Genomic DNA, 15,513 nt, shown 5'->3' with positions numbered 1-15,513 from the left:
AGCTATAAAACAAGAATTTAGAGCAAACAAATGCATTATGTTTATTATTTAATTCCTGTAATGTCTCATAACATACAATAGCTTAACAAATCAAACTCCTGGAAATATTGAAACGGTTGGTCTATAAATAACAATGAACAATAGTTTCAGCTAAACTATTCCTATTGGTTAAAACCAAGTCACGAAAACTTCAATATTGTATTTAATATTACTGTCGTTAAATTGAGCATGCCTTATATTTAAAAAAAATCGGATAAAACAAGGCATCTACATTTTACAGCGCAATGACACAGTTGTAGTCAATACAACTTTGTCTAATCAACAGAACACATGTATTCTTGATAAAATTCCGCGTGAAGCAATAGTTCTAGATAATTACATTGAATTGAGGGATACAATGTTGTTGAGAGTATCTGAAATTTTCATTTCGCTGTTGATTATAAACATTAGTGAGGCAGTTCTACTGAACATAGCTGACAGTTCGTTCACTAAAAACAAATCTAGTGACTCTCATGTTATCTTGGCATTTAACAATGTTGGTCCATTGATGTGTGTTAGTGACTGTATGATGTACAAGGAATGCAACGCAGTGAATTTTAACAGAAATAAACTAGAATGTGAATTGCTTGTCGTTTCCTATCCGGGTGACAGTATTACTGATATGGACGGTTCTTATTACACAGAGATAGGTGGTTGGAAAAAGGTAGGCATTTTTAATTAATGATTCTTGTCTTTTTTAAAAATATTCTTTGCTTACCATTTTTATAGGATATGAAGGCATTTTACGAATTATAAAAATATTAAATTCTTGTTGTGGTAGCATTGTCACGTGGACGTGAGAACGTGGAACGTTTGCTAGCACTGAAGGCTAAATTGTAGTCTGTGGTTTTTTTTTTTCATTTTTTTTTTATTGTTTTTGTTTTGATATCTACCATTTTTTCTCTATTCTCTATTTTTTTTGTCTTTTTTTCTAAATACTTGTTCCCCCTTTGCTATGCAATTTTAACGATTATCCTCTATTCAGTAAATAGTTATCAAAAGTACCAGGATTATAATTTTATACACCAGACGCGCGTTTCGTCTACATAAGACTCATCAGTGACGCTCAGGTCAAAATAGTTAAAAAGCCAAATAAATACAAAGTTGAAGAGCACTGAGGATCCAAAATTCCAAAAAGTTGTGCCAAATATGGCTAAGGTAATCTACTCCTGGGGTAAGAAAACCCTTAGTTTTTCGAAAAATTCAAAGTTTTGTAAACAGAAAATTTATAAAAATGACCATATAATTGATATTCATGTCAACACCGAAGTGCTGACTACTGGGCTGGTGATACCCTCGGGGACGAAACGTCCACCAGCAGTGGCATCGACCCAGTGGTGTAAATAGTTATCAAAAGTACCAGGATTATAATTTTATACGCCAGACGCGCGTTTCGTCTACATAAGACTCATCAGTGACGCTCAGATCAAAATAGTTAAAAAGCCAAATAAATACAAAGTTGAAGAGCATTGAGGATCCAAAATTCCAAAAAAAGTTGTGCCAAATATGGCTAAGGTAATCTACTCCTGGGGTAAGAAAACCCTTAGTTTTTCGAAAAATTCAAAGTTTTGTAAACAGAATATTTATAAAAATGACCATATAATTGATATTCATGTCAACAACGAAGTGCTGACTACTGGGCTGGTGATACCCTCGGGGACGAAACGTCCACCAGCAGTGGCATCGACCCAGTGGTGTAAATAGTTATCAAAAGTACCAGGATTATAATTTTATACGCCAGACGCGCGTTTCGTCTACATAAGACTCATCAGTGACGCTCAGATCAAAATAGTTAAAAAGCCAAATAAATACAAAGTTGAAGAGCATTGAGGATCCAAAATTCCAAAAAAAGTTGTGCCAAATATGGCTAAGGTAATCTACTCCTGGGGTAAGAAAACCCTTAGTTTTTCGAAAAATTCAAAGTTTTGAAAACAGAATATTTATAAAAATGACCATATAATTGATATTCATGTCAATATTATGCGGGAACTCATGGTTTTATCGATTCTTTTTGCGGGGAACTGCTCACATCATATGTTACATTGTTTGGGAACTAGCTTGGACTCGGCATGACAACGGGACAATCCAGTCTGCTAACTACATTTTATTCTGGTTCACAGTCTAGTCATATATTTACAATAGTTACAATAAAGATTACATAACTTTTCCATCATAGTTATACATCAAATATTTCGCGATATCAATCGAACAATAATACAAAACTCGACAATAGTATACGCGCCATAAATGAACACTCGTGTAATCTGTTATCTCCCCTTATTTCGTTTACTTTTAATATTCAATCAAATATCAAATGAAGAATTGTATTTTCAAAGTTATCTATACGAATAAGTTAAATTCTTTTTTATATGTTAAGAATATTTTATACAAATCATTTACCTAAATTTTATCTCAAACTTTGCCTCTTATTTATTTAAACTGTACCACGATTTTACTTTTGAATGTGATTAAAATTACTTTACTAGAAAACATCTTTTAATTCTTTAAACTCTTTTCTGCTAAAATTTATAAGATAAACTATTAAACAAATTTAACATTTTTACTAACCTTTAAAAGACAATCCAGTCTGCTAACTACATTTTATTCTGGTTCACAGTCTAGTGAACCAAATAGTTTTGCACGACTTTATATAGCAGACTGGACTTAATTTGACACGTAATATTTTGTTACTCAAAATAATAGCTTTCTCTGATCTCTTTTAATAAACAATGGACTTTGTCGGTTAAAGGCAGAATTACTTAATCTTAATTGTTCAAGTCTATTAATTTCAAAAGTAACTATAATTATCTTTATGCTTTAGAAGCTGACACATTTATCAATTAGCTGGGGGACATTTTTGAGACAACGTTATCATATATGCTTAAAGGATTAAACACTTTACATTTATATTTTTAGGAAATTGTTCTTTAAACAAGTTAAACTTTCTTTAATTTGTTTTATTTACGTTTATTTTTCTTTTATTTAAATTTACAATTAAATGATAAATATTCTCATTAACTTCTGTGCAATTCTTCCATTATTCACGAACGCTTTACTTGTAATTTATTAATAAATATTATCTTTAAATATCACGCATTTTTGCATCATTATATTACCCCTTTGTTTCAAAATTTTTGTCCCTAAAAATTAGTTATGATTACTTAGTAGAACAAGATGTGTTTTTATATGAGATAATAATCAATTGCAATAATAGTTCAATGTTTCTTGGTTGTCTGTCATCTTGGTTCGCTGGCTGTTTGTTCCGACTAGAATAAATCCACTGATTTGTAACTCGTCGTTCTATATACATTATTTTACACAGTTTTTTTTATTTTTGTCAATTTTCACAGAGTCATCTAAAATTTAAGGTTTCATATTTAAAGAAATAAATTTTAATATTTCATATAAAACTAAGGAATCTTCTATGTAATTGTAGAAAATAACTAATTCTTGTATAAAGCTTTTTGTATGAAAGATATAATTAGAAAGTCTGTAATGTTATGTAACTTTTAATACAAAGTATTAGATGTGAAATTCTTCTTATTTGACACTTAGCGACATAAATAAGGTTTGACAGCTTATACTCTTAGAAGTATTTCCTTTAGCAAATATATCTAATTCTTTTCCATTGTGCACTTAGAATTCAATATAACCAAAATAATCGGATTCCCCTAATGGCCGTAAAAACAAAGTATTAAGTAATTAAAAATAGTAACCCCAAAAAGGTGAATAAGGTAAAAGAGATCTAACCAATAGAAACTGTCCTTATAAAAATAAGTATTCTAAAAGTCATTTTGATTGGTGAATAAAACAAGTCCAACCAGCACGTGTTCTTAGGGTTTAAAATAGGAAACCCTAAGGAATGAAACATTAATTTACTCGTATGGTTGGACTCCAAATAAACATATATTGACATCTTTGTTTTATTCACCAGGTTCGTAAACTTATAAATTTTGTTTAATGAAAAGTTAAATAATAGAAGTCTTTCTTGATTAAAGTTCCATAACTATTATGATACACTATTTTAATTAATTGATAAAGTATTTTGATAAATGTTATTTCAGAATCAAAACTCTTTTATTACATATTAATGTATTTAATGAATTTACTTGTATGGTTGGACTCCAAATAAACATATATTGACATCTTTGTTTTATTCACCAGGAGGCCTCGAAAGAACGCATACGATAGTCCCCCAATTATCGTAGATAAAAATAGAGAACACAGTTATGTAAAACAATAGAACAACAACAATACAATTTAACCCTTCAATGGGAAAGGGGAGGCAACTGCCTAAGTCAGCGCTTTCCCCCTCTTTCCCGCACAACAGAAAAGGAATGTAAAAGAAAACAAAGCAATATGAGATGAGAAGTAAAATATTTATAGTTAACTGAATAGAAAATACAAAAATATAGAAAGTAAGAAAAAGTAACTTAGAGTAACTATATTAAAATGTAATATGTCTTAGAAGTTAACTTTCAGGCGGTTCAAATTCATTTAACGTAAAAGAGTAGAAATAAATACCCTTGTTTATATGAGAATCGTAAAATAATGCCTTAAACTTTAACCTTCAAAAGATAAAAGTACATAAAAAAATAAAATCTTAAGAAGAGGTTGGTTGTTTAAAGATTTAAAAATAGAAGAAAATGCCAAAGAGATAATGCAAAGTGTCCTATAAGGAACAAATGCAGAGAAATAAATAATTACTAGTAGTAATTTAAAGAGAAATGCACGTGTAAAAAAAGAATAAAATGTTGGTTGATTGTGAAAGTTTTTAATGGTTCTATAGCGATTACGATAAAGTGTAGAGAAACATATGTTTTAAGGTTCCCGTATGTAAGAATTTAATGTTAGTTTAATCATAAGAATTGGTAATGGACGCAATACTGATTAAAATAGTGCTAAATGTGTTGACCTAGCTAGTCATCATGTAAAACCTTGATTATAGCAAACATAATGTATTCTAGCATAAGCAAATCATCAACCATAATGTAAAATCTTAACTGTAATCAAATGTTTTAGACACTATCCATTGTAAAACAAATAACAAATCCGACTAAAGCAATATAAAAGAAAATGAGGGTATGACTTGCGGTAGTTTTGGAGTCGGAGCAAAGTACCCAGGAAATGAGCATACTCCAGCGAGAGGAAATGACTCGGGTATATTTGTTGGAATTCGAGCAGACTACCAAGAAAAGCGGGCTTACCACATATAAGTTGTAGAGAAACGATAATAATAATGATAATAAAAAAAAGCACCAACGCTCCTAAAATACAGAATGAAGAGATCGAAAAATGTAAAACATTAAAGAATAAAATTGTTTTATTAATAATAAAAATAAGAATAAGAATATCTAAAAAGTAATAAGTCATCTTGGTTATAACAACTTGTAATTTATTTATAAATATTATCTTTAAATATCACGCATTTTTGCATCATTATATCAACACCGAAGTGCTGACTACTGGACTGGCGATACCCTCGGGGACGAAACGTCCACCAGCAGTGGCATCGACCCAGTGGTGTAAATAGTTATCAAAAGTACCAGGATTATAATTTTATACGCCAGACGCGCGTTTCGTCTACATAAGACTCATCAATGACGCTCAGATCAAAATAGTTAAAAAGCCAAATAAATACAAAGTTGAAGAGCATTGAGGATCCAAAATTCCAAAAAGTTGTGCCAAATATGGCTAAGGTAATCTACTCCTGGGGTAAGAAAACCCTTAGTTTTTCGAAAAATTCAAAGTTTTGTAAACAGAAAATTTATAAAATGACCATATAATTGATATTCATGTCAACACCGAAGTGCTGACTACTGGGCTGGTGATACCCTCGGGGACGAAACGTCCACCAGCAGTGGCATCGACCCAGTGGTGTAAATAGTTATCAAAAGTACCAGGATTATAATTTTATACGCCAGACGCGCGTTTCGTCTACACAAGACTCATCAGTGACGCTCAGATCAAAATAGTTACATTTTCCAGTAAACCCAATCCACACCACTTTTATATATAACGTATATACCGGATTTGTATTCGGATAAGGTTTTTGCTTATATATGTACATTTTATTTTTTACATTAAATTTGAATTTGTATTACAGTCTATATGAACTATCTTTGACGGTCATTCCCTAGTGCAGAAAATATTTTTTGTATTTATAGGATAAAGATGAATGCACCCCAAACCCATGTGAAGTTGGACAACAATGTATCCTGGCCATGTTCAATAATCATATCTGCCTAGAATTTGGTAAGTGATTAGATAATGTCTTGGAAGTTCTTCAAGCCATACTTCAATTTCTCTTATAAGAGGATCTGGTTTGGGGATCCTTCATTTTTATATCCTTTATTTTTATAAAGGTCACTTTTCTCAATTTATTATACTTTTTGGCCCAATTGACCTTAGACTTTAACCTATCATTTTCATCTAAGTATGTACAAAAGTATTACCGTAGGAATTTCCATTTAGGCCTTACGGTACAATGGACGTTACTTTAGACTTTAACCTATGATTTACACATAGTATGTAAAACAATATTGCCGTAGGGAATGATTGACAGACTTTAAAAGATTGGGTTTATGGGGCATTGAACAGGTAGACTCTTTAATAGATATAGGAAGATGTGGTGTGAGTGCCAATGAGACAACTCTCCATCCAAATAACAATTTAAAAATTAAACCATTATAGGTTAAAGTACGGCCTTCAACACGGAGCCTTGGCTCACACCGAACAACAAGCTATACACCTACAATTAAACCTGAGTGTGTTGGAGACAAACCATTAGTTGTTCCACCTGGACCGTTTGGTCTGATGGAGCTTACACCTTTACTTATAATTTGAAAAACTAAGGCTTTTTCACCTCAGGCATAGATCACCTTAGCTGTATTTGAAAAAAACTTTTAGGAATTTTGGTCCTCAATGCTCTTTAACTTCGTACTTTATTTGGCCTTTTTAACTTTTTGGGATTCGAGCGTCACTGATGAGTCTTTTGTAGACGAAACGCGCGTCTGGCGTATATACTGAATTTAGTCCTGGTATCTATGATGAGTTTATTTGCACCTAGTATATAAAACGGTCAAAATTAACTATTGCTGGCTGGCCAAACTAAGAGATTTTTTTACGTGGGACATAATACCAGAGGTAGAGGTAGGCATATAGTCTCTTAAATGGCTCACATAACTTATACTCATTTATGTAATAGGCTTTTTTCAAGGCAATATCTACCTCTACCTCTGGTATAATGACCTACGTGTAGAATATCTTAGTTTGGCTAACCAGCAATACTTAATTTGTGATATATAACCCTCTCCACCACACTATACTGACAATTTCGTACGAGTCTAGGGTATAAGTGCTATGTGCCAATTTGGAGGCCATGTATACCACTACCTCTTGTATAATTTCCTCGTGAAGAATTTCTTAGTTTGGCCAGCCGGCAATGGTTAATTTTGACTGTGTGATATACCGAGATAACTCCCTCCCCAACCCTATGCTGACAAACTCGGAGGTGTCTGGACCAAAAGGCTCAGGAGAGAAAAACTCATGGTTTGTCTTCACTATTCGTCCAAACTTAGGTTTAAACTTAGGTTTAAAAAGCACAAGATGCCTCCCCATCTCCGATCTTTCAAAGTCTGTCAAAAATTCCCTACGGCAATACTTTTTTTTACAAACTAGATCAAAAGGCCCAGGTGGGACAACTCATGGTTTGTCTTCATCAGAGGCCAAACTTAGGTCGGAAGAGTCTAAAAAGCCTACATCTCACTCCACCCCCAATAATCAACTAACATTTTTGAGCATAGAATATATATACATGATAACGAAATTGCGTATTCTAACCCAGAGTATCAGTACGTATGGTTTCTAATAACTATTTCTTTCGAGAAAAAAACCCCACGTGCTAGTCCGGGATTACTCTGACGTCCAACGGCTGGTTTGCAAGTCAAGCTGGGGCCGTGGGACGTTAGAGCTCGTCCCATATCAAAAAATGGATATTTGCCCACCCAAAATAGATGCGCTGCTTCGTCGATTCTGGTGCCCACTGAAGGCCTGGGATTAATATAAATCGGACATTAATCTGTTCATTTTTCATTTATCTCTTCATTTATGTAAGTTTTACCTACCTGCCAACCTGTATTTTTCCATATTTCAACAGTTTTCACACAGACCCTTCGATTTCGGCATTTTGAGCCTGTAGAATGTTTGATTTAAGTGACTTTAGGAAATCCTTTAACTATGTTATGTTTTATGAGACCAAAATAATTGTCAGCATAAAAGATGTCCTCATGAACCTGGTGCGTTACTTTTCAGAACAAAATACGAAACTTTCTTATACGTTTCATGCCACAGAGTAACACATTGAAATTCGACTGTTAATTAATCTATATATAACACATCAACCACGAGTACAAATAGTTTCAATAATGAGTAGATGCATGTGACTAATTGAAAGCATCCAGGAAACAAAATATGAAGATATGAAAGATGAAATAAATGCATCCCAGATTATAAAGCGAACTGAGTGCTTATACTTATATTGCGATTGGACTGTGCAATAGACTACCGGTATTTTCATATAAACGACTTTTGACTACGGGGTTTATATTTTTCAACAGGTTACCTACTTTGTGGTAGGACATCCTGGTACTCGGTCAAATATGAGCAACATAAAGGAGTTAAATCAAACTTTCAATCGGTACAATTTCAGGGACAGAAATTCTGATTTTTTTTTCTATTCACGACAAAGTCTTCAGATAACATTAAAATTTTTCCACCAAATTGTTTTGAGTTTACTTCTTTTGTTTATTCCTGCCTGACCGAGGACCAGGATGTCCTACATGTACCACAGAGTAGGTAACCTGTCAAACATATAATTTGGAGTCCGGCAAAAGTTGGAAATATGACAATAGTCTATTTACCTTAGACATGCACCCGGTTTGTAGAAACTGGAAATTGCAATATTCTGTATTAAACACGAAGAAAAAATACATTTCAAAGTCATAAATGAAATAGTCAAGCATTTTAAAAAATGTAAAACATCACTTATTCTATTTACAGTCAATTGTGTCAAATCAAAAAAACAACAAAAAAAAAGAAAGAAAAACCTGCAATGTTTTTAGATAACGAATCAGCGTTGAGTTCACATGTTGCCATCCTTTTTGAAGAAAGCAACTTGTTTGTTTAGAGACAAGTATCTCTGAAATAATCTTTTTGGTGGCGCTTTTTATCTTTTTTTTTTTTTGGGGGGGGGGGGGATCTGAAACCTTTAGATATATTCGTTTGAAGAGCCCAATATTTTTTCTTTTATTTTAGATGCACCTTGCGACGTTAACCCTTGTCAAAACAATGGTGTATGCAGAAACAAAGTCAACGATTACAGATGTATTTGCCCAGAAGGTTACTATGGCGATCGTTGTGAATGTAAGCAACTCTTAGGCCGTGTTCACACCAAACGCCGTGTACAGTAAACATGTTTACAATTAGTTTACCGTAATATACACTGGTTTTACATTACATTTGTTCACATCTATACACCTTGTTTAGCTACCTGTACATAAGATTTGTTCACACTTGTAAACTATATGTCATTTAAATTTTAAATACGTAGAACTGAATTCAAAGTTTTCGGACATTTTTTCTAGCGGTTAGAGAACGATCATTTGACTTCAAAAGGGGGGATGGAAATATTCCGATCCCCAATTTGATAAAAAAAAATCTGTTCATACAGATGATAAAAAAATTATTCTGAATCAAGAGTTTCCCCATACATTATAGTGGTTAATACTGAAAAAAGTATTTGTTCACCAGCATCGAACAAAAACCGGAATAAAAACGTACGCGCGGAAAAAAATTCTGACTCAGATAAAAAATAACTGTCCCCCTTTTTTGAGTTAAGATGTTGCTACTTTATGACAGCCATTTTTATAATTTGTAGTAGTTTGAATAAACTAATGATGTCTCGATTACGCATCAAAAAACGTTAGCTGCAGCAGCGTGCCAAGTTACAGCCGAAAAAAAAGATATTAGGGATCACTACAATTTTATCTTTTCTGTTTGTTTCAAATGGTATTTCTTCTCCAAGGAGTATTTGGTTAAGGAATAGGGTAACGTTTTTATTTTATTTCAAGTGTTATTTTATGGATCTGAGATACTAGACAAACATATCATTTACCTCACACTTTTTTTAGTCATGCATTTATGCGTGAATCGTTGTTTGAGAAAAGACCAGTCGCGAATATTTCTGTGTACGTCAGGTCGATTCGGGAAGACCTTTTCAAATGAATTAGGCAGCAACTATTTATTTCATTTTTTTGGAGGGGGAGCGGGGGGGGGGGGGTCGAGGGGTAGGGGGCATGGGCTATAGATCTTTTCACGAAAAAATTTGATGACAAGTCGAAATCAAATTTAGCATTGTATAAAGCGGCAACTGAGGGTGAAAGAAACAAAAAAAAAAATCATGGCCAAAAACTGGAAACATTTTTTTTTTAAACAAATCCACGGCCCACCACCACCCCACTCCCCTGCCTTTATGTTTTGTTTTCAACTATATTAGCACCCCCCCCCCCCACCCCGAAAGTCAATTATGGGTTCGGCAATGATGCTGCTTAGAGTCTTGATCAGGGGTTAATAAAGTACGTTAAATAAATTAAAAAAAAAAAATATCTGTAAAATTACAACAATTTCTGTAAAGAACTATACTAAAAATTATCAAAAATATCAATTTTACTCAAAAATAGTTTCCTCCTTAAATATATACACGATACAACTAATGTCCTCAATGCCTAGTTTTGTGTACACTTAACCTAAACAAGGCCTACATTGACTATCGACTGTGTGTAGATAAAACATGATTTAAACTACATGTAAACATTGAGTTTTATCAATGGGAACGCAATTGTGTTTAGTTTACGTGTGAGTTACACTAACACAACACCTAATTTAGGCCAATGTGAACACGGCCTTAGACTAGTTAAAATATTTTTGTTGCACTGAAATGGGATTGACCAATGACATATCATCACGAAGGGCAAAATAAACTTACGAAAAGACAAAAGACATTAAGAGAAATTGCAGTTTATGAGGGTCTGAATGGTGTTCGCATTGTCATAGAGCGTTGTATTTTAAATAACAAAGGAACAACAATAGATTTGCATACTATTGACGTAACTAAAGTTTGACTAAGGCCGTGTTCACACCAAACGCCATGTACAGTAAACATGTTTACATTTGGATTGTAACGTACACTAGTTTCACATTAAATTTGTTATCTATACACCTTGTTTAGCTACCTGTACACAAGATTTGTTCACACTTGTAAACTATATGTCATTTAAATGTTCATTACGTAGAACCGAAATTCAGATTTTCGAAAAACTTTTCTAGCAGTAAGGGAACGACCATTTGACTTCAAATAAAAAGGGGGGATGGCTTTTTCAACAATTTGATTTAAAAACATCGGGTCACTCAGATGATTAGAAAGAACAAATATTCTGAATCCAAAGTTTCCCCATACATTTTAGTGTTAAATATTGAATTTGTACATCGAAAAAAACAACCTAATTAAAACTTTCGCGAGAAAAAAAATCAGAACACCCCCCTCTCTTTCCTTTTTTTTTTTTTAAAGTAAAGTGGTTGCTACTTTTAGAAAGTCATTTTGGGTGATTTGCAGAAGTTTAAAGATGTCTCGATTACGCATTAAAAACGTAGGCTCGCAAACAGCGTGCTAACAGACGAAGAAAACGAGTTGCGATGTTAAGGATCACTACATTTCTATCTTGTCTGTTTGTTTCAAATGGTATTTATTCTCCGAGGAGTATTTGCAAAAGGGAGGGGGAAATGTTTTTTTTTTATTTCTAATTGTATTCCAACGGATCTGAAATACTACACACAATTAACCTCACCCTTTTTTCAGTAATACAATTATGAGTGAATCGTTGTTTGAGTATAAAGACCAGTGGCAAATATTTCTGTCTGTGTGAACGTCCAATCGATTTGGGAAGACCTTTTCAAATGAATTATGTGTTCGGCAATGATGATGGATGAGTCTTGATTAGGGGTTAATAAGGCTCACAGTGTGGGAACGGAACTGTACGGTTTTCTAATATTTTGGTCATTCGGGAGACTGTCAAGCGGTGCTCCGACATTCGAAAAATAACAAGTTGCTTGATGGAAACTTTGACGAACTCTTATGTTCCTATATAACGTTTCTGCTTCAAGTTTTGATAGCTAAAACATTCTTTATGTAAATATGAACCAATAAAATAATAAGAAAGATATATGCATCAAAACGTTTTCCTTAGAATGTTGGAGCTCCGTGTAAAACGATCAAAATTGTCACACAACAGCGATCAAAAATGTCAAATAAACATCGAAAAATCATTGTTTGCTACCTGGATTTTCACATGTACCTTTTCTGATATATAGTCTTACCTGTCTGAAAGTTTCAAAGCCATTGTCCCAGTAGAAATCCAAATATATTCATTTTATCCATGTCGGATATTTTTATTGACTGTACAATCGCTCGCAAGTTGACTGTAATATCACTCGGAGCCTTCCTGTACAATCACTCGGAGTTTTCTTTTCATCGTTTGGCCAACTAGACTACTCCGAAAGGAGGGTAACCTACTTAACCTTCTTATGACTTCACGGTCCAGCTAGCAAGCAAGCTAGTCAATGCATTTTGCTGTAATAGTTTCTCGTTGCATATGACTAATTATAACTCTTAAGTAGATAATGCTAAACTTCTTCTGCCACATTCATGATCAGTTTATGTTTTCCATGATACTTGTGTCATCTAAATATTTATTAACACTACTGCAATCCAATACAATATATGTCTGGTATGATTTTTCTCTCCTTTTTCTGTTACGTTTTTTTGTATTGTTATCGATTTTTGTTTTAACCTAAAGTACACACTCAAAAGTGTTAATGATTTTTGAACGTTTTATTTGAATGGCTGCAGCCTGCATTAGCGGATCTGGTATGCGGGGAGAGGGAGTTTTTGGTGGTTGAAGCCTATTTTTTTTTCGATTTTTATGGTGTTCCGTAGTGTGGATCCCCCTTTGTAGACAGGCGGGATCTGCACTTGGTCTGATATCGTCAATGATAGTATGATGATCCGATTATTCATCTGATTTTTATAGTTTGGTCTTGTGCTGTGATAGTTTTAGGGAGAAATGAGCGCACACAAACATTTTTACACTTGCCAAATTCTTTATGTACCTGTTTTAAGTCAAGAGCTCGTAGTTCAGTGGTTGTAGTTGGTTCGTGTCTGTCATATATGTTTTTCGTAAATTGTTTTATTATGAATTAGGCCGTCAGTTAAATTCGGAAGGTATTGATTCTTATTTTTCTTTTCGGGACCTTTTATAGCCGACTATAATTGCTTAAATCCATTTACTTTTTAACTTTGAAAATCATATCACATCTCCTTATTTTTATGTTGAAAATATAAATTTGGTTTGATAAAATGTTGTTTTCCCTAAATAAAAACAACTATTTCGTTCGTTTGTCAGATGCTTTAGTTGGGATTATTAAAAAGTTCCTGAATCGTGACATTGATATAAAAAAAATGTTGAAGAATTTTGTGTTTTCTCTGTCTTTCAGATAATAAGTCCTCTCCCATCCTTGGTAAAATTTAATTTTACTGGAGCTTTATCTACCAGTAGCTACATGTATAGCTTGTAATAAACAGACATCTCATTTGTAATTATACCACATCTTCTATTTTAATATCATGTTTATTGACATATACGTGTCTTTTCTTGGGTCAGTGGTTAGCTACCACAATTCCACATTCGAATTCCTTGTTATACCAAATTAAAAAGTGTTGGGTATGTGTAGATACACCATAAGAGAGGCTAAATTTCACGATAAAGCTTCGCTTTGAAATTTAGTTCATCCTATGGTGTATCTACACTTATAGCCAATCACTTTTTTATTTGGTCAATGACATGTGTCAAAGTTCTCAACTGATATCACAAGAAAGAAAATGTGTTACAATGTAGTTTCTTGCTAAAAGTGTGAAGTATCTAACATACACCACATGACCATTTTCAATCTTCTGGTAAACCAATCAGAGGGTCGATATCGCACTGTGGTGTATGTGTCGATTCCCTCACACTTTTTCAAACAAACTATGGTACATATCAAGTTACAATATCCCGATCCTGTGCTGAAAAATTCTTTGTTGTATTGTTAAAATATGTATTTACTATTTTTCTAAAATTGCTGATGAATAATATAATAAGTAAAATTCAAAATATGTCAATTAACTTTCCAGAGAATCTTTTCAGTATATATAAATATTTTTTTTGTAAGAGGATTATTTTCATTTTTATTTAAGATTAGATTCTTAACATTTTTGTACTGTCCTTTTCTTTTTGTCTTGTATAATTATTCAGTGGTTGTTTGTTTATGTGTTACATATTTGTTTTTCGTTCATTTTTTGTACATAAATAAGCCGTTAGTTTTCCGAAGTCGTTTTCCATTGTTATTTTGGAACATTTTAAAGATGACTATGCGGTATGGGCTTTATTCATTGTTGACGACCGTACGGTGATCTATAGTTGGTAATTTCTGTGTCATTTTGGTCTCTTAATTTGTGGAAAGTTGTCTCTTTGGCAATCATACCACATCTTCTTTTTTATGTGTAGTGTACACGTTTTGTTTTTGTCTCTGATATAGTCACCTTAAAAGGATTCCTTGATAGAATCTTAATTGTCAAAATGACTGGTTTTGTGCTTATTTTCACTTCAAATACCATAAATGAACAAATAGGACAGCAATAAACAACCAATGCAATGCATATGCACGGTATTTAAGAAATTTGGCCAAGCAATTCTACAGGAAAGCTCCAAGTGATTTACAGGAAGGCTCCGAGTGATATTAAAGTCAACTTGCGAGCGATTGTACAGTCAATAAAAATATCCGACATGGAGAAAATGAATATATTTGGATTTCTACTGGGACAATGGCTTTGAAACTTTCAGACAGGTAAGACTATATACCTATTATTCTATATGTGTTATGAAAAGCTTGTTATTTTGAAACTGAGTAGCAAACTTCCTTGCTAATTACAGTTTATGAGGGTCTGGATAGGGTGAACATAATAGAGAATAATGTTCAAAAAGGGCAGAATAAAGGGCAGAAAATTTAAAGGATAGAGAAAAATAGGCAAAAAAACAAAATAAAGAATAGAGAATAATGGGGTGCTTAAATGTAAAGAATACATAATAACGGAATAAAAAATATAGAAATTGGCTTAAAGAATAAATCAATCGTGTTTTCAAAAACCTTACAAGGATTAGGACACATCCAACAAATTAGTGCAAAGACATTATAAATAGTTTGACAAAAAGTATTACATTGTGCAGTGCAAAAAGATAGGCATCATCTACACGCACGACTGTTACAGTTCATATATATATATATATTTTTTTTTTATTAATTTGTAAAAAAACAAAATCAATG

At 33.0% G+C, this 15,513-nt stretch overlaps 1 long non-coding RNA gene across 1 annotated transcript; it reads left to right on the top strand.

Moving 5' to 3' along the window:
- Positions 1 to 283: 283 nt before the first annotated feature.
- Positions 284 to 9,465, top strand: LOC143059450 (uncharacterized). The gene is made up of 3 exons (XR_012973482.1): positions 284 to 703; positions 6,207 to 6,294; positions 9,355 to 9,465. It is a non-coding gene; the product is annotated as an uncharacterized LOC143059450 (long non-coding RNA).
- The last annotated feature ends 6,048 nt before the right edge of the window (positions 9,466 to 15,513 follow it).

This window comes from Mytilus galloprovincialis, chromosome 14 (assembly GCF_965363235.1).
Source record: "Mytilus galloprovincialis chromosome 14, xbMytGall1.hap1.1, whole genome shotgun sequence".
NCBI lineage: Eukaryota > Metazoa > Mollusca > Bivalvia > Mytilida > Mytilidae > Mytilus > Mytilus galloprovincialis.
Note: the sequence above shows the minus strand (reverse complement) of the source record. Positions and strands in the feature narration are given on the sequence as shown.